Below are 24,776 nucleotides of genomic sequence, written 5' to 3'. Positions count from 1 at the left end.
ATTGTGTATCTAGCCATCGAGGTGTGCCAACTTTGGAAGATATTTATTCTATCCTTGGAGTTTAAATAAGGAGGCTGAAATTCAGCTCAGGGTCCCAATAACAACATGTCCCATCCTACATGGACATCTACAAGCCTACTTGAGACCAAAACCATGCTTACAGTGACTCAAAGTCACATCAGCAAAATTTCCTGCCCATTGGATCATTCCAGCAGGCAACTAGAAAATTCTGCCTGGTCAGTCAGTTGCTGTAAGGCACGTAATGAATGCCTTGTTTTCGGGGTAACTGTTACATTTGACATACGATGAAGAAAAGTAGGTGAGCTAACCTTTATCTTTTATCAGATGGGTGGTTTTTCATGAGAGCTTGAAGAAATGGATTACACTTATGGTCATAAGAGCTCCTACTGTCAAATCACACCACCGCATTAACTGAAAGGTGTTCCACTCCTTTAATGCCCACAGCCACAGCTATCATGATTCATTCAACCATTAGCTGCCAGGGTACTGGCACTCTTGCATAACCAAAGATAAGACGCTGATTGGCATCTTGGGGACTGAGTTATTGCAGTAAAACTACTGAGAAGGATCACCAATGATTGCGACACTGAATCTTATACCTAAATCTAATTAAAATTGAATAAATAATTGTGTACTGTCCGAAATGTACTAAATATACATTAATTGCAGTTTGTAGACACAACTTTTACCTTTGTTAATCTTGTGAGATCATGAAACTTTATTTTGAATTGGACATGTATCTGGAATGGGTTGGGGAGTGGGGCAGTTATTTACAATGTCAACCATAGCTCAGTGAATAGTACTCTCACATCTAGATCAGAGGCTGTGGGTTTGAGTATCAACCATGTAACTGAGCATAAAAACAAAATGTCGGCTGACATTTTAGGGCAGTACTGCGGTGGTGCTGCAGTGTCGGAAGTGCCAACTTTTGGTTGAGACTTTAAACCAAAACCAAGACTATTCTCGTAGGTGGATGGAAAAGATCCCATGGCACTATTTTGAGGAAGATCATGGAAGTTATCCTTGTTGTCCTAATCAGTATTTATTCCTTAGTCAACATCGCTAAAAGCAGATTATCTGATTGTTATCACATGCTGTTTGTGGGATCTTGCTGTGCGTGAGTTGGCAGCCATGTTCCCTGCATTACAACAGTGACTGCATTTCAAAGGTAATTCATTGCAAAGACCTTTGGGATGTCCTAAGGTTTCAAAAGATTTCAAAAGAGAAGTCTTTCTTTTTAAGGGCATTTTCATTTACTACCTGTCATCTTCTACTGTGTCATTCTTGTTACTGTACTCCATTCATCTCTTGCTGTTCTCAGACACATTGCCCATCCCTCTTCTGCATAATTTCAGTTCATGGATGTTGAACATTCATCTCAATGAGGCTTGGGGATCTTCTTTTGTCCCTTTCCCTGGTGTCATTTCTTCTTCCTTTTAAGGGCTGTTCAGTTTTAAATACTCATGCTTTCCTTTGCATAATAGCCACTTGACTCCAAAAGTAATTAATCGTACCAGTTTTTTGAGACATTTTGATAATACAAGTGCAATTATTTATGCAGCAGTAATTTGGGCTTTATCTTTTTGAGAAGATGAGACATAAATAGCAACCATTGGCATTTGGATTATGTGGGGAAGGTGTTCTAATATCAATGTTGAAATAACTCATCTAACATAAGTGTGGAAAATACTTGAAATTTGCCCCTTCCCGCAGTGTTTGTCTTTTTCATGTTTGAGTCACTTGATAAAAAAGCTGCTCATCAGTGATTTGAAGAAGAGACCTGCTGTAGGCAAAACATTCTGCCTTGTGTCAGATCCTTTGTTTTCCTGATTCTTCAAATCAAGATCTCTCCACATGGCTTCTCATTCCTTGGGTGATGCAGAAACATCCATCTTTCCTCCCTCTTGATTATTAACTGCTAGTGGCCATTTACTGATTTTTTTTTGTTTCTTCCCTTCACTCGGCATGCCTTATACATCAGCCTTCAGAAGAAATTCCTGACTTTAAAAAATCAATTTGTCTTTCAAAGAAAGAACAGAAATTTGGTTGCAAGATTTGCTACACATAGGGAAAGGAATAGGTCGTCAGTCCCTTGAGCCTGTTTCACCATTCAATTAGATCATGGAGTATCTGTATCTTAACTCCATCCACCTGCCTTGGTTCTGTAACGTTTAATAATCTTGCCTTAATTGCAAAAATCTATCATTATAATCTCTGAAAATTTCAATTGACCTAGCTGCAACAAACTTTTGGACAGAGGGTTCCAGATTTCTGCTAATCTTTGATGGAAGTTTTTTGGTAGACATTTTTTCTTAATCATCCCTAAGTTTTATGCCCTCATGTTTTGGACTGTCCCACTAGAGGAAATAGTTTGCTCTATATCTATCTAATCCAATCTACCCTATCAGCTCCTTTAATCATAAGCATCTCAATTAGATCACCCCTTAATCTTTTGTGTTCAAAGGAATGCAAACCTAATCTATGCAACCAGTAATCCTAATTTAACCCATTTAGCCCAGTTAATTAATGGTGAATCTGTGCTACATACACTCCAAGAGCAACATATCTTCTTTGAGTTGCACTACCCAGAAGCTGCAGAATTGAACCTTTTGGACATAACGTCCAAAATACATACAGATGTATTTGGTGCAGCTTCAAACGGAGATTGAACTTGCAGAAATTCATTAGTTCTTTGCTCCGGTACGCCAAAGATAGGGATGGCAGGCAGCTGAACCATCTTCAGTGATTTACTTAACTATTCCAATCCTCTTTTTTTAAATGATTGAACCTAGATAATTTTACCATTTCATTTCCTGACACTTGAGCCTCCAACAGTTCTTGCTCTCTGCACAGAACACCACTGCAGGCAAAATTCCAGCCTGGGCTCTCTTTTCAAGTTTAATTAGGCTGAATAAAATCACTGGTTTAATTCTGTCACACAACAATTAGCATTGCTTACCTGGTCTCCTAGATTTGCAGATAGGATATAAATGAACAATTTCACAGTTGTGGTGTTTTAGCAAAACGTGGTATGTTTATTTCTGACGTGCATTTTACAGAATAAAAGCTCATTAATGGGACTGTTTGAATTGCACTAAGAAAGGAACAGACTGAATTAGATTAATGAGTTGCATATAAAGCAGTAGGTCAATTTTTGGTAACAGAAACAAATGTTTTATATTTGAATTAAATGCTCTGATAAAAGACAAGAAATGGTTATAGTTGTGACCAATTGTGTCACCTTGGTACTGATAGAGCTGGAAGTGAGAAGAGCTGACATAATCTGTGGGTTCTCTCGGGTGCCACTAAGCTTAAGCTACTGAAATGAGGCCATCTGCAGTCTGTGGACAGTAAACTGGGCTCTGTGACACCAGTTATTTGGTGCTACAAGTGCATTTAGAGCTCTGAAATGGTATCTGCAATCTACATGCACACTTGTGGGATGAATGGTACTGGGGGCCATTGTAAGGGCATTGGTGCATTCAGTGAATGTCCATTGGAAATGTGCAGAATGGGCAGATCATGACATCAATCAGAGTGCACCACTGATGTGATGTCAGCAGAGCTTTTTTGGAGTACACCGCTCCAGTTAACACCCAAATTTAACCTTGTACACCTGAACATGCATTCAGCAGCAGGAAAGACCTTCAACAGTACTAATTAAAGGGATCATCAACTACTAACCAGTCAGTTGCTGGTTGATTTCTTCTGACTATTGCTACAATTCTACAAGTGTTCGGTGCTTGCTATAGTTTTTTTCAAGTTGCCACAGCCTACAGGAAGGGACGTGACAACTGCAGAAGGAAATTTTGCTGGCTTCAAAGTTTCTGCGGAAATCAGTTGCTCCCATATATAGGTGCATCACTCGACATTCCTCTTTGGGCAGAATTTTGCCCTTGATGGACGGGCGGGCCCCACTGGCTCAGTGGTGGGCGGGCAGCCGATTGCCGCTGCCAAAATGGGCCCTGCTGCCATTTTAAGTGGGCAGGCCAATTTAGGCCCACCCAGTGGGCCACCCGGTGGGAAATGCTATGCACTTCCTGTGCGGTGGGGGGGCGGGGGGGGGGGGGGGGGGTAGGGATTCCCCAACTGTCAAAGTGCACTCTTTCGCGCATGGGTGTGAAAGACCGCACTGCTCCCTGAGACTAAGTGCTGTCTCGGGAAGAGGGCTAAAAGTTTTAAAAACTTAAAAAATAGAAAAATAAAAAAAATATTAACATGTCCCCCTCATGTGACAATGTCATACGAGATGGGACATGTTAATAAATGTCACACAAAGTTTATTGAAGTTTTTTAAAACTGGCACGAAACCTCATCCCACCAGTGGATGAGGTTACGTCTTTTTTCAGAAGCTCGCTGGGGCTTCTGGCTTGCCCGTCAGCCTTAAGGTTGGACGGGCAGGGCCTTTAATTGTTTTAATTATCCTGTCAATGGCCTCAATTAGCCATTGACAGGTCGGCGAGCGGACAGCTGATTGCGCTATCTGCCCGCCTTCCTGAATATTTAAATGGGGCGGGATGACTTCGGGGGTTCCTCCCAATTTCATCCCATATCATTTTTGCATCGGTGAGCGGGCCCCGGCCCCAGCTCGCAGACAGAAACATTCTGGCCATAATGACTTGGGGAACGACAGAGACAATGCGGTTGCTGAAAGGTGGTGGGAGGAGGAGAGAAGTGCTCTCAGCTGGAGGCCATACCTGCCCAGGGTGTTCAGGGAACAATTCTCCTACCTGAACTTCAGAGAGGAACAATGTGTGAGACCTCTGCCATTCAGTAAGGATGTTCACACTGAAATCTGCCACCTGGTACAGACACAATGGCAACCTTAAAGCAAGGCGAGGACAGCAGTGGCTGTGAAGCTAACCATGGCAATGAACCTGCTTCTGGCTCCTTCCAGGATGGAGCTGAAGGTATTTGCACCTAATCACAGTTTGCCTTTCATTATAAGGGTTATAGAGGCTCTCTATTCATTTACAGCTTTTTACAATTCATTGTCTTTTGTTAGACAAGCAGGAGGAGCAAGACTGCAACTTCACTAGGATTGCAGACATTCCTGTGTTGCAGGGTTCCAATGAGTGTACCTACATTGCTTTGTAGGTACTGCATGTCAACTCTGCCCTATACCAGAACTGAAAAGGATTTCTCTCCTTCAATGTACATTATGTAGGTCAATGCCTGGTATCCTGGCAGCAATTGCGATGCCTTCCTTCTGTGGCAGTCCACTGTGCCAAGTGAATTTGAGCCATCACAGCAAACCAAAGGGTGGCAATAAAGGCTACCTGCTGATGACATGCTTCATGACTCTGAAGCACTGCTCACACACACGTGGGTGGCAGTAGGCTGGGGTTGGTGGCTGACAGAAAATAGTAATGGCACTGGCAGAGTGGTGGCGAGAGGAGAACAAATGTTATAATCCTGAGGGAGCAAAGCAGGTTTGAGCTCTGTTGGGCCACTGACACTCACTGGTGAATTGCCTCAGCAATCTTCAAAATCTGCTCGAGGACAGGTTACTGGACTGCTGTGACACTCTGCAAGACCCTTTGAAAACCGCCATGATGAGCAGTCTGAGTCAGCATGGCAGAAAACTAACCTTACATGACATTTCAACTTCTACTGTGCACCCAGATGTCGGGCAGCTTTTACACATGCTGCAATGGAAGCTCTGACACCGGCTGCATTTTGGTTAGATCCACAAGTGTGTCAATAGTGGTGACCATCATTTCCATGCTGGAGAGGCTAGGCTACAAGCTCTGTGCCAAGCAACGTGGACTCTATTTTGTTTTTTGGAGCACATGGGTGATTTATTTAAGTCCATGGCCCCTTTACAGGAAACGTTGGTGTTGGGCTGATGCTGGACTCCTCCATGCTCCTTAACATTGACCACAGGCTTTATGGCAAGCCTGACAAAGCACCATGTATTTTCATTGTGTACATGCATTGGCGTTTTTCGGTAGGTTGCTCAGCTGAGCCCTCTGCAGCAGAAATTGCCTGTGAGCTCGCTCTCTGAGCTATCCTTTCCCCCTGCCCTGGCTGCAGGCCACTCATGCCTGGTGTCTCACTACGTTTAGATCTGACCTCTGCTCTGAGAGAATAGATTAATGTGAAATCAAGTGAAGGTGCTGTGTCTTCATCAACACACTTTCTGGTGTTCCCTCGCTGCATGGCCAGCCTGCTTTGCTTGGCTATTTAAAAGGAGAAACGCACAAAGATTGTGTTGTGGTGCAGGGTGGAAGGGAAAGTAAGAAGTGCACGCTTACACCATCTGCTTGTAAACCAAAAGAGATTGTGGCATGAGGGGCAAGTGGGATATGAGAAAGGGGATACCTTCATCTTCAATGGTTTCAACCCAATGGCTGGCCATGATTCAGCAATGGGTGTCTCATTAAAAGCCATGGGGATCAGGACCTGCAGCCACACCTGTTTCCCTCCAGTTAGTTCAATTCCTCCAATTATGATCATCTTGTCCTGCAAGAGCAGGGAAGTTTGTTAGCATGGGGTGAAAATTGTTTTCCTGATGTGTCTGTTATGGTTGAAGGAATATGGCAGTATGTGCAAACTCGGAGATAAGGATATGGGGTTGCAGCAGTACAGAACATGTGATGAAGGATATAAATGATGGATATGAGTATCGATTGATAAAGGTTTGTTCCTAGATGAGTGATGGGATTGTGGTGGTTTGAGCAGTGTCTGTGGCTACTGGTGCAGATGGTAGGATATGGCATTTGAAAATGCATTCATCGAACCTGATCACTCATGTGAGGTCATTGGACTCCTTGCGGCACTCCATTCAGGCTCTGTGGGCTTGAATCCTGGCATTAACATATATGGTTATCTGCTGCCGCTGCCCAGAGGACTTCCTGTGGTTATAGGACATTTCTCCACATTTCTGCTTCCTCTGATGCAGTATTGGAAAATGTTGGAGTCTTCTCCCTCCCTTGCTGTGCCATTCCTCACTCTTCCCTATGTCAGATTTACTTCCTGCATGTTTGCCAGCACCTGCTCCAGACACAATGCACCTCCCCTTTTAAGAGGTGCAGGCTCGTTTAAGTGGTGCGTGTTATCTTTAATTGGTACTCGCAATTAATGACTTTGGGGCATCCCCGCTAATTTGTGCAGCCAATGAACAGCTTGGTTAGCACTGGTGCACTAACTCAAATGAGCAGACAGCATGAAATTGGCATGCTGCCTGCAATACATTGAATGTGCGAGCGTTAATCAGGCATGGCGAGTTGTGCCCATTTTTGGAGGCTATTTTATTTTGCCACATGTATCTTCCTTACAATTGAATTTATTATCTTTGCATATATAGGAATATTATGCAAAGCTAGTACGGTTCAGGTTAGGACACATAAAAGCTTTATTGTTTGCTGGTGCATATGCTCCATAGAAAAGGTACAAATAAAGTGGCCTGTGTAATAATATGTTCTATGATGAGTCACTACTAATGATATTGGCCACTTGCCCAAGTATAGAACAAATAAACAAAAGCAAATATAAATTACAAAATCAGAGAACAGGTATTGCAAGAGCGCTCTGGCACAATGTGAGTCTTGCTGATCTGATGAATATTGGATCTACTTGTGTTTTGCTGGATTTTTCATCCATGCCTTATAAATAATGAAAGAAAGATGCAGAAATGAGAATAATGAGAAGCAAAAGGGAAAACCAAAGAAGTGCAATTACATTGTGACCTTGAAAGCTCAAGTTCCAAGTAAAGGATTTTTAAAAAACTATATTACGGTTAATTGCTTATTTAGCTTCATCCGATACTCCCAGTTTGTCCGACTGCCAGTTCTGGAGCAACTGTGGCCCTAGATCAAGTGTCTGCACCAGACGATGAATTGGGAACCTGAGCCTTGAGTATTTTATCGAGAGCATCTTCAGGAACTGAATACTGCTTCTGCAACTCAAGTAGCTGCTTTCATTATGCTTCTTTCCCAAACCCACCATGCATTCACGCACCTGCCCCCACCCTGCCAACTTTCTTCATGAGAGGCCATGTACAGCATTTCAGCTGATGTGATTAGAACTCTCTGGCCTTGGATGACATTGAACATCAAACAATAGTAGAGGGAGAGGAATTTTTCTTTTAAAATTACTCCAAGTGCATTTGCATGAGGCAGTGTTATGAATTCAATGGATTAAGATACCAAGGAAAGTTATATTATTGAAGAATGTTTAATTTCAACCTATTTGTTCCATGTTCTGTTATACAGTCTTATTTAAGTATTGAAAGCTCGTGGAAGTTTGGACAGATATTTACTGTGTGCACTGGAGCAATGGCAACTTGCATCTATATATTTCCTTTAACATAGGGAATAAGTCCTAAGGTTTTTCACAACAGCATTATTAAACAAAATTTCACACTGACCCACATAAGGAGATTTTGGATCAGATGACCAAAAGCTTGGTCAAAAAGGTAGGCTTTAAGGAGGGTAGAGAGGTGCTGATGTGCTGAGGTTTAGGGAGGGAGTTCCAGAGCTTAGAGTTTTGGCAGTGGATGATACAGCTGCCAATGGTGGAGTAATTAAAATCAGGGATGCTCAAAAAGCCATAATTGGAAGGATGTAGATATCTTGGAGGGTTGTGGGGCTGGAGAAGGTTACAGAGATAGGGAGGAATGAGGCAATGGAAGGATTTGAAAACAAGAATGAGAATTTTCAAGTCAAGCACTGCCATTTTTTAAGTGATAATTAACTTTTTTTTATAATTATTTCTGCTGCTTAAATGGTACCTCAGAATGACTGCATAAGATGTTGATGTCATCACAGCTTACTTCGCCAACTTGAAAGATGCAGCCTTCATTATTAGTTCTCATATTTGCTGTGCCAAGATCCTATGAAAGGAAATCACTCCTGCACCACTGATACCAGCCTCTTACCTCACATGTGTTGATGTGTCCTTTTTGGCTCGATGTTACATTGTGGTATCATGGCAGTATACACTTGTTCCTGCACAAACACAAGCCTCTACATCTAATCTCCCTGAACATACCTGACCAGTGTAATGAGATAAAGCCACCATATTGGTCCCTCTCAGTCCACATGTGCACTGGATTACAAAGGTTTAAATGCTCTAAACCATGAGCTAACACTGCAAGTGAGCCTACTAGAATGCTTTAGTGTCTCAATTCAAAAATAGCAATTGAGAGAAAGATATTCAAACATTATAATTAAGTAGGGAAAGGACAGCTCTTGAGTTTTTATTCAGCTGTGTCTCTTTAGTTGATGTGTTAATTAGCTTTTGTTCTGTTTTGCTTTTCGCAACACTTGACATGCCTCCCCATCTGCAATTGTACAGAAAATTCAGCACCATACAGTTCCTTCACTTTTACTTGAGTCACGGTCACTATCTTTAAATACATTAAGGGCGTATTTTGAAGTGATGTTAAATTTGTGGTAGAAATTGAATCGGGTGATCCAGGAAAGTAGCAGCGTGAGACTACCCAAAGCTTGGGCTTGACCCCGTATTGGATGCATTTAAATGTGCATACAGTGCGAATGCTCTCCCTGTGGCTTCTTAAGCAGTAACATTTTCATCATTTGGGAAAGCAGTGTACAAATGTGGAACCACAGGCAGATCATTCTCCTAGGTATAAGGCAGCCAATGTAAATGAGGTGTTGCACTTTTTGGAAACAATATTTTGGACTAGTAGCTGCAGGATAAAAGTACACTGTGTATACTATGCATTTAATAGTTATATAAAAGTTGCTTGCAATATGTGGTGAGGGATTTGGCTTCCAGAAAGAAACATTTCTATGCTTTTGCCATCACTATTGGTGGGTTTTCTGCGTTAATTATATCCCTGACGGTGTGACTTGTGCCATTGGTACTGAGGGGAGGAAAAGAATTCAAAGGTTGAGCGATTTTGTCATTCCCAATATCATATTACTGCTGGAGATCCATCATTCTATCACCACAAGAGGGGCATTCCAGTTCAATGTATGTTTAGTTGGAGGTCTTATCAGTCACACTCCAATGAAGCAACAAAGGAGCACAATGATTTGCAAATCCGATATAAAGTTCAGAACATATTCAGCATTTTTTTGGTTCTGTACAGGACTTTTCTGGTTTTAGTAAGAGACATTTTGAATGTTATAAGGTCTACTGATCACCTCTGCAGATGTGTGATTTGGTTGAATCAGCTTCTGTTCGATTTTGGCTACCTGTGGATAAAAAGAGAAGGAAGCTCTTGTGACCTGCTGAAGCTACATTAACATTATAATATTTTTCGATATCATTAAGTAAAATTATTGTGATTACACCTCTATACTCAACTATTCCAATGCAATCCTCGATGGACCCCCATCTTCTACCCTCCGTAAACTTGAGATCATCCAAAACTCTGCTGCCCGTTCTTAACTTGCACCAAATTCTGTTCACCTATCACGATTGTGTCCACTGACCTACATGGCTCCCAGTCAAGCAACATCTTGATTTTAACATTCTCCTCCTTGCTTTTAAATTCCTCCATGGGCTGGCCCTATCTTTCTAAGCCCCTCCCACCCCACAACCCGCTGCGATTTCTACACTTGTCTAATGCTAGCCTCTGGTGCATTCCTAATTGTAATTGCTCCACAACTGGTGGTCATGCCTTCAGCCCCAAGCTCTGGAATTCCTTCCCTATACCTCTCTGCCTTTCTACCTTGCTTTCCTCCTTGAAGGCATTCCTTAAAACCTACCTCTATGACAAAGTTTTTGGTCATACCTCCTTATGTGGCTCAGTTTCAGATTTTGTCTTATAATGCTCCTATGAAGTGCCTTGGGATGTTTTATTACATTAAAGGTGCTATATAAATATAAGTTGTTGTTTGTGTTTCTGCTCTGTGTATTTTGTTTCATTCTATGTTACCACAAAATAAGACTGGCGCTATGTGACTTCATGTAACTTGATAATACTGTAATATATAAATTGTTAATGCTGGAATGTTGTTTACTTTAGCAGAAGAGGACATATACAAGAAATTAAAGGTTACATCAAAGATTAAATAGACTTGCATTTTTTCTCTAATCTTTGAGGTTGCTAATTGCTTTGGGGTGATACTACAGTTGTCGCCATGCAGATACTCCTGCTGTTGTGACATCTTTGAAGTAGTTACCACCATAATGTTTATCGCCCTCTTCTCCCTCTCCCCTAACCTTCAGCTCTGGCTTGCCAAAATGGCAGACATTTGCTTTTCCATTGCTCCCTATATATTGCTGCAGTTTTATAACCACAAATTCTGATTAATGCAATCCCTTAACAGCAGTGTTTGTCTCACACAAACTGCAGCATGCCTCATTACCATGCACCGCAGAAACATAATTGGTTAGCATTTAAAGAGAATCCCAAACTTCATCTGAGTAATCTTTTTTTTCAGTTTTATTTTATAAAGATAAAATGTGCTGAGATTTTCTATTTAACCATTACTGTTCCTTCTTATCCTGTACATAAGACCATTGGAGTCACATTTAACATTCCTTCTCAACTACCCTGCATTTATATTTGGATTTATTATCTTAGTTGCTCTGTATACCCAAGAAAACAGTCTTGCCAATTGATGAATCCCACAGATCCTCATTGTCTATTTGTTGTGAGTGGTGATTGAGTTGGTACTATAGACACTTCTTGGGTGGGAACATTAAGTTTATTAACAATATATTCACCAGCAACTATATGTATACTTCCAACTTCAACTCCATCTCTATCTCTGCACTGACTAATAAGGTAGCCCGCACTACTCTCCTATTGGTTACTGCGGATCATGTGAGCTTCCTTAACAAGTATTACTCTTAAAGGTACATTACACACTAAACAATATCATAATTACTACACTAATCCTTTATATAGATGCTCAGGAATTAGTAAATGCTGCACCAATTCATTTACAGGACTCTCATTAATCTGGTCTAGTTGCATGGTTTTTGCTTACTCACATTCTGAGGTTATTTCATTAAATTTACTTATAAAATGTAGTGTCAGCTGTGGCTTGATGGTAAGCACTCTTGCTCTCTGATGCAGAGAGTTCTGGCTTCAAATCCAGGACTTAAATACAAAAGTGAAAGTAGAACAGAGAGAGTGCTGCATTGTTGGTGGTGTTGTCTTTCAGATGGCCTGTTAAGCTGAGGTCTGGCCTGCTCTCAGGTGGATGTGTTTTTTTTGCAAATAGTGCAGGATTTTCCAGCCCTGCCAACATGTGCATCATTACAGGTGGTGTGGGATGGGAAAATTTGTACATTGGTAAAACGTCAATTGACTTTTGGCTGCTCTCCAAATTTTCCCATCCTGCCAACGACGATGGCCGCCACAGGTGGGGCTGGAAAATCCTGGCCGGAGTGTGGGTGGTGCTGGCTGGGCCAGCATTTATTGCCCATCCCTAATTACCCTTGAGAGGCACCACCTTAAACTGTTGCAAGCTATGTGGCATAGGTACACCCACAGTGCTGTTAGGAATTAGGGAGTTCCAGGATTTTGACCCAGCAACACTGAAGGAATGGCGATATAGTTCCAAGTCAGGATGGTGTGTGGCTTGGAGGGGAACTTTTAGGTGGTGGTGTTCCCATTATCTGCTGCCCTTGTTCTTCTAGGTGGTAGAAGTCGTGGATTTGGAAGGTGCTATGGAAAGTTCCTTGGTGAGTTCCTACAGTGCATTTTGTAGATGGTACACACTGCTGCCACTGAGCATCAATGGTGGAGAGATTGAATATTTAAGGTGGTGGATGGAGTGCCAGCCAAGTGGGCTGCTTGGTCCTGGATGGTCTCAAGCTTCTTGAGTGTTGTTGGAGCTGCATTCATCCAGGCAAGTGGAGAGTATTCCATCACACTCTTGACTTGTGCCTTGTAGATAGTGGACAGGCTTTGGGGAATCAGGAGGTAAGTTATTCTCCACAGAATTTCCAGCCTCCCAACTGCTTTTGTAGCTGCAGTGTTTATATTGTGTTGGGAGAGATTGAGGAGTAGACCATGGTGTGATGGTGTGAACAGTCCCTCTAAATGCTGACAGGGGAGAGGAAAGCAATATATGTTTGGTAGTAGCATCATGTTGGAGGCAGTGAAGGATGATCCTTTGAATGTGGAGTCTGGCGGAATGGAAAGTGAGAACAAGGGAACCCCTATCGCAGTTCTGGGAGTGAGCGGAAGGGGTGAGAGCAAGGCCAGGGAGAGAAATCATGGATCCCAGTGTATCTCCTGTTTCTGGGCCCTCAGGCAAGTCTGCAACAGAACTTTTAAGAGGCCAGAGAGCAAAGACTGAATCGTTCACAATTGTATCTGTTTCATGATCCTGAGTCTGAAGACTGCTGATTGCTGCTTGTCACTGCAATATATTTTCAATATCTACTATGCAACACAACTTTATCATGATATTTCAATACATTAAAAACTCATTAAAAGCACCAAGATAGAGTGGGATAATAGGTAAGTAGACCAAAAGACAAGAATGGAGTCAATGAAAAAGACTCTTGAGAATCATATGCAGCGTAAAATAATTACTGATTCATTATGAGCCCATTACGCACTCCTGTCCTGGTAATCTCACCCCACAAAGCATGTTCACAGTAAACTTTCATTAGCAACAAAATAAACAGAACTCCAGCCATGATTCCAACCTCTGTTAGCATGATAGACAAAGGCCATTTAGCCCAGTTCATCACATCCATCCCAGCATGACATATGAAAATATATATTAGGAGCAGGAGTAGGCCTTTTGGCCCCTCGAGCCTGCTCTTTCATTTGATAACATTGCCAACATTATACCAGTGACTATAACTCAAAAGTACATAATTGGCTGTAAGGCAATTTGGGACATCGTGAAAGCTGCTGTATAAAGGTAGGTTTTGTCTTTCTTTCACTACATCTGCCTGCAGTAGGCAGTGTGACTGTAGCAATAGTGAAATTGAAGGCCCAATGATCAATAATCATAGAGCAATCAACTGATGTTAGGAAAGTGGCTACAAAGAAATCACTAAATTTACAAAACAGTTAAATGCTATAGCTAACCTCCCCCAACCCAACCAACACCCTACTTCCTCCCCAAGCCTCTCAAACACCCGACTCCCTTTCGAAACATCCCCAACCCCCTCCAACCTGTCCCCCACCCCCCCTCCAGCCTCCCAATCCCCTCTAAGCTCCCCCCAAACTCCTCTCCAATTTTCCTCCAAAGCCCTCTCCAACCTGCCCCTCATCCCCACCAACCTTCCCCCAACACCCGCTTCCAACCTTTCCCCAAGCCCCTCCAAACCTCCAACTGGCCTCCAAACTTCCCCCCAACAACCCCGCATCCACCCCCCCCAACACCGCCCCCCCCTCCCCCTGCCACCCCCGCACCCCACCCACACGGCATCAAATTGATTGGAAAATTACAGGGATTTGACTGACCATTTTTCAGACAGCAATGCTCTTAGTTGCTGCTGCTGCTTCTCACCTTCAGGCAGCTTCATGGTTTCCTGTGGGCTTTTCAAAAAAAAAAATTAGAATCACGAAGCTGCCTGAAAGTCGAAAACAGCAGCAGCAACTAGTGAAACTGATCTGACACGGACAGACCAGCTTCAAAAATATCAGAGCTTTCAGCTTGACAGAGATAGCCTTTTTTAAGACGGTCTTTCTGGTCAGCAGTTCTGGCTGCTCAGCGTGGACAATAAGAAACTATTTTAAACACCAAGCCCAGGCCCGAGCCTGGGCATATCCAGGCCCCAGTGTTTAACACAGTCTGCAAACACCACCCCCCCCCCCCCCCCCCCCACCCCCCCCCCCCCCCCTCCCTTGGGCCCTGGGTGAGAGCAGAACAACGGGTAATGGCCGGACATGGTTGAGGGCCCTGTCAACATTGTTGGGGTAGTCAGGTTGGTGGAGTGGGAGTCCTCGGTTAAGGTGAAGGGAAAGGATGGGTTAGTGATACGTCTGTTTAATAACTTAATTAATTCCTTAGTGGATTGGGCAGAATTTTTGGCAGTTTCATACAACACTGCATGCTTGTCTGATTTCTGCGGATTTTAATGGAGAGGACAAACATAGGAAACTATCGGCCAGTTGTCCTGATAACTGCCATGGGAAAATGCTAGAATCCATCATTAAGAAGGTAGAGGACTTTATTGCAAAGGGGTTGGGGTATAAAAGTAGGAGAGCCTTGGTAACACTGTGTAGGGCATTAGTGAGACCACACCTAGATTATTACGTTCAGTTTTGGTCTCCTTACTTAAAGAAGGATATACTTGCATTGGTAACAGTTCAGAGAATGTTCACTAAGCTGATTCCAGGATGATGGGGTTGCCTCATGTGGAAACGTTGAGCATGTTGTGCCTATACTCATTGGAGTTCAGAGGAATGAGAAGTGATCTGATTGAAACATATAAGATTCTAAGGGAGCTTGACAGGATTGTTGCTGAGGGGAAGTTTCCCCTTGTGAGAGCATCTAGAATTAGGTGGCACAGTTTAAAAATAAGGGGTGTCCCATTTAAGACAGAGATGAGGAGGAAATTCTTCTCTGAGGTTTGGTGGTCTTTGGCATTCTCTTCCAGAGAGAGCATTGGGGGCTGGGTCATTGAAAATAATTAAGGCTGAGTTAGACACATTTTGATCTACAAGCGAGTCAAGGGTTATGGGGGACAGGCAATAAAGTGAAGTTAAGGCCACAATCAGATTCATTCTTTCATTCAATCTTATCGAGTGGTGGAGCAGGCTCGATGGGCCCAATGGCCTACTTCTGCTCCTATTTCTTATGATCTTATATCTCTGTTATTCTGTTATTTCTCTGTTATTCTAAAGGGAAGAATTGCCTTGTGATAATGTTGTGCCAATACTCAGATAATTTAGTGGAATGATACTGGAAGCTTTGTTGTGTGTTCAATTGACAGTGATAACAGTTTTACTATTCAATATTCCTTTGTGTAGAAAATTAAATCTTGCCATTAAACTAAAAGTTGTAAATCATTTTGCTAAGTAAACTGGATAATAACCATCACCATTCTGAGTTGCATGAGCTGATTTTAATATTTCAACAATTTTAAAGCATGATTTCTGAAAGTGACAAGCTAACATTTCTGATTTTTAAGTTCTCTCCCAAATATAATATCTGCTTATGAACAAGGCCTTCTCTTTAAGGATCTTTATTGTTGGATCTTCAGTTCAGTCGCTGAAACATGTAGATAGATATTTTACAGTGCACCAAACAAAATATTTCAAATTTTGCTGCAGCTGTACCAGAGACTAGCATGGTCTATTATAGTATTATGTTTCACTGCATTACTTTTGTTGCTGCTCTCTTTGCTGGCTAGACTGTTCAAAGTATTGGGTTTCATTACAGCCTCTGCAGCAGGAAACTTGTGAGCCTGTGTTGGGTTTTATTGCAGTTTCAGTACTGAGTGTCTGCTGCTGTGACCTTGGCATCCATTCAAATTATTATTCTAAATGCACTGAGATAATAGTGATTAATGCTTTGTTTTTTTTTGTGGAGTGTCTTAACCTGACCTGAAGCAGACAACCTGCTCACTTAAAGGAGGAACATTGACTACCTCAAGCTAATGGAGCAATAGAATACTATTATTTTACCTTCTTTCTAAAGATGTTTATGATGGGGCAATATTTTGCCCTCGTCGGGTGGGAGCGGTGGGTGGGCTCGGGAGCAACCGTGAAAGCAAGTGCCGCCCACGATTGGGGCCCGACCGCAATTTCACGCTGGCAGGGCAATTAAGGCCCACCCAGTATGAAACACACGCTGCAGTGCTGCCTGTGTGTGTGGGTGGGGGGGGGGGATTGCAGGAGGATGAGTACAGAAGTTCCCACATGTGTGCGCGTACGCGCAGGAGAAGCTCCCTGAGGCCCAGAGCTGCCTCAGGGAGATGAAGATTTTTGAAAATACAAAAGAAAGTTTTTAAAAATGTCAATAACATGTCCCCTCATGAGACTTTGTCACATGAGCAGGGTCATGTTAGAAATTAGTTTGAAAAGTTTTAAATTTTTCTTAATGACTGATTGAAACATCATCCCGCCCGTGGATAAGGATTCGCAAAAAATCCTAAGACCGCTTGGCCTTTTCGCACCCCCCCCCCCCCCCCACCCCCCCCACTAACCGTAAGGTTGGACGGGCAGCGAAAAATTTCATTTAAATCGATCTTCAATGGCCTTAATAGGCCTGTTAATTGTTTGAAGACGTGTTACCAACTCCCGCGTGTGCCTGCCAGCTGAAATATTGCGCCAGTGCGTGATGGCATCAGGACGCTCATCCGATGTCATCACACGTCATCTTACGCTTGTTAGGTCGGGAGGGCGCCCACCCGACAAGCGGAATATTCTGCCAAGGAAGTTTTGGCTATTTTGTTGTGAGGTGATCATTTGGTAAGTAATGAGTTAGTAATTCAATGACCTCAAAGCTTGTTAGTAGGGCAGTGTTGACTCTATGCGCTGTGGCAGTTCACCAGGTGGATAAAATTAAAATTCATAAGTTTCCATAATGATATTTTGGTCAATCCATTGGTACCAATATAATTTCCATTCAAGCTGTGGCAATATTGGGCTGAATTTTCCCATCAGCACAAGGAACCCAACTATAGGACCACGTCTGTGTCCAAAGCTCATTTGTTTCAGAATTTTAGAGAGGCAGCGGATTATTATGGATTTGCAGGTGTAATCTAAAAAGTTGATAGAATGGATATGCTAATCGATGGGGCACATGATGATGTGGCACTGATGTCAGGCAGTTGTGTACTGGGTACTGTAGGGAAGAGATGGGCAGCCCTGAGGGGCGATGCACCTTCCTGATAGCTCACTATGTACCCGCTATGAATAGTGTGAATCAACTAGTTTTTAAATAGATGCCCTGATATGTCTGCAGCTCCTCCTTGCTAGAATCCAGACCTAGCCCCTTCAACAAAAGCAGGTGGCACACAGAAATGCAGGGACCTATCAGAGGGGCTGAATGGAAGACTGGCTGGCTTAGAAAGGCGAGTGTCCCTCAGGTAGATGGAGAGTGAGAGGGCATCACAAGATGGAGGCACTCACCTAATGCTCCAAACAGCAAGCTAAAGAGTCAGTGCTGTCTTTTGGGGGAAAAGTTTGCGGGCAAAATACATCCAGATGATTGCATTTGGCTGTCGATGGGGCGCATACAACATTTCTGTTCCTTTACCATCTCCGATGCTTTGCAGGGCTTCTGACGCAGCCAGGGAGCCCAAGCAACGCTGACAAACTTACATTTCTAACAGAAAATTAAGACCTGAATGACCTTAAATGGGTTCCCACCGCACATGGGTGGGTTGCCAGCATCGGCCACAGCCCATTCTTGGGAAATGTAGCAAGAGGCAGGAATCTGACAGACAGCCAGCCTGTCACAATTTTACAAAGCTTTCCCAGTACCTCCCTCCCAGCCCCACCTCCAAACCTGCCTCCAAGGGACCAGGAAAACTCCCCTCAATGATCTTTTCATTGGGAAGCATTGTCACACAAAGCGCCTGTTATAATGAGACAGTTTTATTCTCAGTAATTCATGGCTCCAGTGCTGCTAATTACATGTGATAACATACAATGATATCTTTTTCCTTGGTTAGCTAATGTTCTATTACAATTCCCTGTTGCTTCATATTGCAGTAATTATTCAAAGACCTTTGTAAGATGTTGAATTTTCCTTTTCAGAGCATCAATAAATGTTGCGACAATATTCAAAATTCCAATTATTTTCCACGTATTAAGTTTGTAGGAATGCAAGGTCAAAAATGCCATGACAGCATTTTTTCATGAATTAGGAGTTTAATAAACCATTCAAAATTTTAATTCAGAATGCACGAACACTCAGCTAATGAAAAATTGGAAAATTTGAACTTAATTTCTATTTTGCCACCATTAATGTTTTTGATGCAAAGCAGACAAAATGGCAGACTTGTACTCTGTTGGTAACCGTTCTTACAATTGCATACCGCTCCAACCATTAATATGATGCCTCAACTCACAACAATGTAATCATTTTTTTTAAATGCCTAACTATCATGGCCAATGAACAAATACCAGCAGTTTTATTTGTTGAGAGAAAAAGGGAGAAACTTGCATTGGTGCAGTACCTTTCATGTCATCAGGAAATTTTGAATTGATTTCCAATAAACGGTCCACTTATGAAATCCAGTAACTGTCATGCAGGTAAATATGTAAGCAAGATCCCACTAACGGTAAATGAGATGAATAGCCAAACTGGGATATTTTTTGTGGTGTAGGTTAAGGGGAGATGGCTGTTCTGGGGACTCACATGTTCATGTTTAAAAGTGGCATTGGGATTTTCTACATATATATGAAGAAGCAGATGAGGCTTTGCTGTAAATTTTAAGTCTGTACTAGCCATTCTTTTGGGTTCGGTGGTATGCATGCCAAAAGAAAAGGAATGAACAGAAAAAAATACTGCTGACGTTTCAAACTCAATGTGTGGAATTTTCCCATCCTGCCCGCAGTGGGTTTCTTGGCAGGCGGGACCGAAGAATCTGGCAGCAGGCAAAAAGTCAGAAATCCGCCAGTGTAAAAACAGTTCGCAATTCTCCTGAAGGCGGGTCAATGGCAGGATGGTTATCCTGCCAACTAGTAGTGTGAGCTCCATTTGCATTCATTAACATCTCATGAAAGCTCAATAAAACAAGGCTTGGATGGAGAGGATTTCTTGAAATGTGTACAGGAGAACTCTTTAGGTCAATATGTAGAGGGTCCAACAAGGGACGGTGCATTGCTGGACCTAGTTCTAGGGAATGAAGTCGGACAGGTGGCTGAGGTGGTGGAGGGCGAGCATTTTAGTGATAGCGACCACAACATGATACAGTTTAAGTTTGTTATGGACAAAGTAATCGACATGTTGCAAAAAAATGTTTTGGATTGGGGGAGAGTGGATTTTAGTAAAATAAGACAGGATCTGGCCAAGGTAGACTGGGAACAGCTACGTGTGGGAAAAACTACAGAGGAACAGTTGGGGGTGTTCAAAAAGGAAATGGGGAGGATACAGGCTCAACATGTTCCTTCTAGGGTGATAGGAAGGAGTAACAAGCCCAGGGAACCATGGATGACCAGAGATATTCAAGTTACGATGAGAAGGAAAAGATAGGCTTTTAGCAGGTACAAGGGAAGCAAATCAGCAGAGGCATTGGTGGAGTACAGAGAGTGCAGGGTGGAGCTTAAGAAAGCAATTAAGAGAGCAAAGAGGGATATGAGAAAGCTCTGGCTGGTAAAAGTAGGGAAAATCCCAAGATATTCTGTAAGTATATCAATGGGAAGAGGATAACCAGAGAAAGAGTAGGGCCCATAAGGGACCAAAAGGGGTGATCTATGGGTGGAGCCAGAGGACATCACTAGAGTGTTGAATGAATACTTCACGTCCGTCTTCACCCAAGAGAATGAGGATGAAGGTAACAAACTCGGGGAGAGAGACTGCGAGGTTGTTAAGCAAATTGATATAGGGAGTGACACGTTTTTGGAGGTGTTGACAGGCTTAAAAGTGGACAAATCTCCAGGTCCAGATGATTTATGTCCCAGACTGCTGAGGGAGGCAGGGGAAGAGATCATAGGGCTCTGACCCAAATTTTTAATTCCTCTCTGGCCACGGGGGAGGTGTCCGAGGACTGGAGAACAGCTAATGTGGTTTTGCTATTTAAGAAGGGTTGTAGAGATAAGCCAGGGAACTACAAGCCAGTGAGTCTCATGTCAGTGATAGGGAAACTATTGGAGAAAATTCTGAAGAAGAGTATCTATCTCCACTTAGAGAGGCAAGGTTTGATCAAGTATAGTCAGCATGGCTTTGTCAGAGGGAGGTCATGCCTAACAAATTTGATTGAATTCTTTGAGGCTGGAGTTGGGTCTCCTACTCCCAGTGGCTGAGACCTTTGTCCACAAGGATACCACTGTGCAGTGATAGTCAGGCTGAAATCCACTTTCAGAAACTAGCACTTCAACCGGGGGTGGACTCTGAGGTGAGGGCAGTGATGATGAACATAGGGTGGACAATTGGGAAGGAAGGTTGTGAAAGGGCTGGAGAAGGGTGAACACGAGGGGGCTTTTCTGCGGTCACCCTCTAACTTGTTTCGCTGCAGGAATGAACAGGAGTCTGCTTAGAAAGAAATGAGAAGAGCTCCATGCGATGAAAGCCACTGAAAGCCACACGCTCCCTTACAGAGCAGATCCTAGGGCTCCTGAAGATGCTTTTCAGATGCTTGGACCACTCAGGTGGCTCACGACAATACAGTCCCGACAGGGTTTCCCGCATCATCGCAGTGTGTTGCACCCTTCACAATCTGGCTATGCAAAGAGGTGAACCCCTGCCAGAGGATGACCTGGAAGAGGATGAGAGCTCATTGGAGGATGAAGATCCGGAGGCCCAGGAACCACACAAGGTGATCACGCCATGGAGGAAGGAAGACATGGGAGACGTGCCAGTGACACTTTAATTGCTGACAGGTTCCAGGAAGAGTAAAGTTAAGTGAGGGTATATTGCCACATCTCTCCTAGCCCTCAATGTCATCCCCTTTCATCTCAGGGGATGTCCACCCACTTGCAGTGAGAATGAGTCCTGCATTCACACTTGAGCATTCTGGCCTTATGATTCACCAGGCCATAATCTCTGTTTTTGTCCACGATGTCCTGTGAGTGAGCTCACTCTGGGAACTGAGAGTCTACTTAGGACCAAGAGCGATGCGAGAGGAGACTTGAAGCCTTCGCCGCCATCTAATGGTGCAAACACTGCTGAGGCTGTGATGTGGACATGCCAAAGGATCTCCTTCTCCCGTGTATGTTTTGTCTTCTGCCTCGACTACTGAAGAGACATGAATGTCACTAGATTATCAATACTGATGAGCTGCCGTCACTCTATGGTGTTCCTTGAGGAAGAAGGGTTAGAAACGCTTACATCACACACTTCAAATAAAGGTTTAAACACATCTCCCTGACATCACAAAAGGGGGTGGAGACTAGTTCAACTGAGGTTGACATCACAGGAATGTTAATCTTACAGTGGGAGACTATCACTGAGAGGGATAAAAACAAAAAAACTGCAGATGCTGGAAATCCAAAACAAAAACAAAAACAGAATTACCTGGAAAAACTCAGCAGGTCTGGCAGCATTGGCGGAGAAGAAAAGAGTTGACGTTTCGAGTCCTCATGACCCTTCGACAGAACTTGAGTTCGAGTCCAAGAAAGAGTTGAAATATAAGCTGGTTTAAGGTGTGTGTGTGGGGGGCGGAGAGAGAGAGAGAGAGAGAGAGAGAGGTGGAGTGGGGGTGTGGTTGTAGTGACAAACAAGCAGTGATAGAAGCAGATCATCAAAAGATGTCAACAACAATAATATAAAAGAACACATAGGTGTTAAAGTTAAAGTTGGTGATATTATCTAAACGAATGTGCTAATTAAGAATGGTTGGTAGGGCACTCAAGGTATAGCTCTAGTGGGGGTGGGGAGAGCATAAAAGATGTAAAAAATAAATAAATAAATAAATAAATATTTTTTTTTTCCTTTTTATAATGGAAATAGGTGGGAAAAGGAAAATCTATATAATTTATTGGAAAAAAGAGAAAAGGAAGGGGAAAACAGAAAGGGGGTGGGGATGGGAGAGGGAGCTCACGACCTAAAGTTGTTGAATTCAATATTCAGTCCAGATGGCTGTAAAGTGCCTAGTCGGAAGATGAGGTGTTGTTCCTCCAATTTGCGTTGGGCTTCACTGGAACAATGCAGCAAGCCAAGGACAGACATGTGGGCAAGAGAGCAGGGTGGAGTGTTAAAATGGCAAGCGACAGGGAGGTTTGGGTCATTCTTGCAGACAGACCGCAGGTGTTCTGCAAAGCGGTCGCCCAGTTTACGTTTGGTCTCTCCAATGTAGAGGAGACCACATTGGGAGCAACGCATGCAGTAGACTAAGTTGGGGGAAATGCAAGTGAAATGCTGCTTCACTTGAAAGGAGTGTTTGGGTCCTTGGACGGTGAGGAGAGAGGAAGTGAAGGGGCAGGTATTGCATCTTTTGTGTGGGCATGGGGTGGTGCCATAGGAGGGGGTTGAGGAGTAGGGGGTGATGGAGGAGTGGACCAGGGTGTCCCGGAGGGAGCGATCCCTATGGAATGCCGATAGTGGGGGGTGAAGGGAAGATGTGTTTGGTGGTGGCATCATGCTGGAGTTGGCGGAAATGGCGGAGGATGATCCTTTGAATGCGGAGGCTGGTGGGGTGATAAGTGAGGAAAGGGGGACCCTATCATATTTCTGGGAGGGAGGAGAAGGCGTGAGGGCGGATGCGCGGGAAATGGGCCGGATTGAGGGCCCTGTCAACGACCGTGGGTGGAAAACCTCGGTTAAGGAAGAAGGAGGACATGTCAGAGGAACTGTTTTTGAAGGTAGCATCATCGGAACAGATGCGACGGAGGCGAAGGAACTGAGAGAATGGGATGGAGTCCTTACAGGAAGTGGGGTGTGAGGAGCAGTAGTAGAGATAGCTGTGGGAGTCAGTGGGTTTGTAATGGATATTGGTGGACAGTCTATCACCAGAAATTGAGACAGAGAGGTCAAGGAAGGGAAGGGAAGTGTCAGAGATGGACCATGTGAAAATGATGGAGGGGTGGAGATTGGAAGCAAAATTAATAAATTTTTCCAAGTCCCGACGAGAGCATGAAGCAGCACCGAAGTAATCATCGATGTACCGGAGAAAGAGTTGTGGAAGGGGGCCGGAGTAGGACTGGAACAAGGAATGTTCCACATACCCCATAAAGAGACAGGCATAGCTGGGGCCCATGCGGGTACCCATAGCCACACCTTTTATTTGGAGGAAGTGAGAGGAGTTGAAGGAGAAATTGTTCAGCGTGAGAACAAGTTCAGCCAGACGGAGGAGAGTAGTGGTAGATGGGGATTGTTCGGGCCTCTGTTCGAGGAAGAAGCTAAGGGCCCTCAGACCATCCTGGTGGGGGATGGAGGTGTAGAGGGATTGGACGTCCATGGTGAAGAGGAAGCGGTTGGGGCCAGGGAACTGGAAATTGTTGATGTGACGTAAGGTGTCAGAGGAATCACGGATGTAGGTGGGAAGGGACTGGACAAGGGGAGAGAGAAGGGCGTCAAGATAACGAGAAATGAGTTCTGTGGGGCAGGAGCAAGCTGAGACGATCGGTCTACCGGGGCAGTTCTGTTTGTGGATTTTGGGTATTTGGATTTTTCCAATAAATTATATAGATTTTCCTTTTCCCACCTATTTCCATTATAAAAAGGAAAAAAAAAAAATATTTATTTATTTTATTTTTTTTTACATCTTTTATGCTCTCCCCACCCCCACTAGAGCTATACCTTGAGTGCCCTACCATCCATTCTTAATTAGCACATTCTTTTAGATAATATCACCAACTTTAACTTTAACACCTATGTGTTCTTTTGTATTATTGTTGTTGACATCTTTTGATGATCTGCTTCTATCACTGCTTGTTTGTCCCTACAACCACACCCCCACTCCACCTCTCTCTCTCTCTCCACCCCCCACACACACACCTTAAACCAGCTTATATTTCAACTCTTTCTTGGACTCGAACTCAAGTTCTGTCGAAGGGTCATGAGGACTCGAAACGTCAACTCTTTTCTTCTCCGCCAATGCTGCCAGACCTGCTGAGTTTTTCCAGGTAATTCTGTTTTTGTTTTTGTATCACTGAGAGGGTGTTTGGCTAAACCTTGACATAAGAGGATTTCAATGTACAAATTCACAAGACCTTCAGTTGACCAAAACATTCACATAACCATGAAATGTATCCTTTATTTCTATAATTTCTTGAAAAGTATAGCACACCCATGACCCAAAAGTGA

This window comes from Carcharodon carcharias, chromosome 18 (genome assembly GCF_017639515.1).
Source record: "Carcharodon carcharias isolate sCarCar2 chromosome 18, sCarCar2.pri, whole genome shotgun sequence".
Lineage (NCBI taxonomy): Eukaryota > Metazoa > Chordata > Chondrichthyes > Lamniformes > Lamnidae > Carcharodon > Carcharodon carcharias.
Note: the sequence above shows the minus strand (reverse complement) of the source record.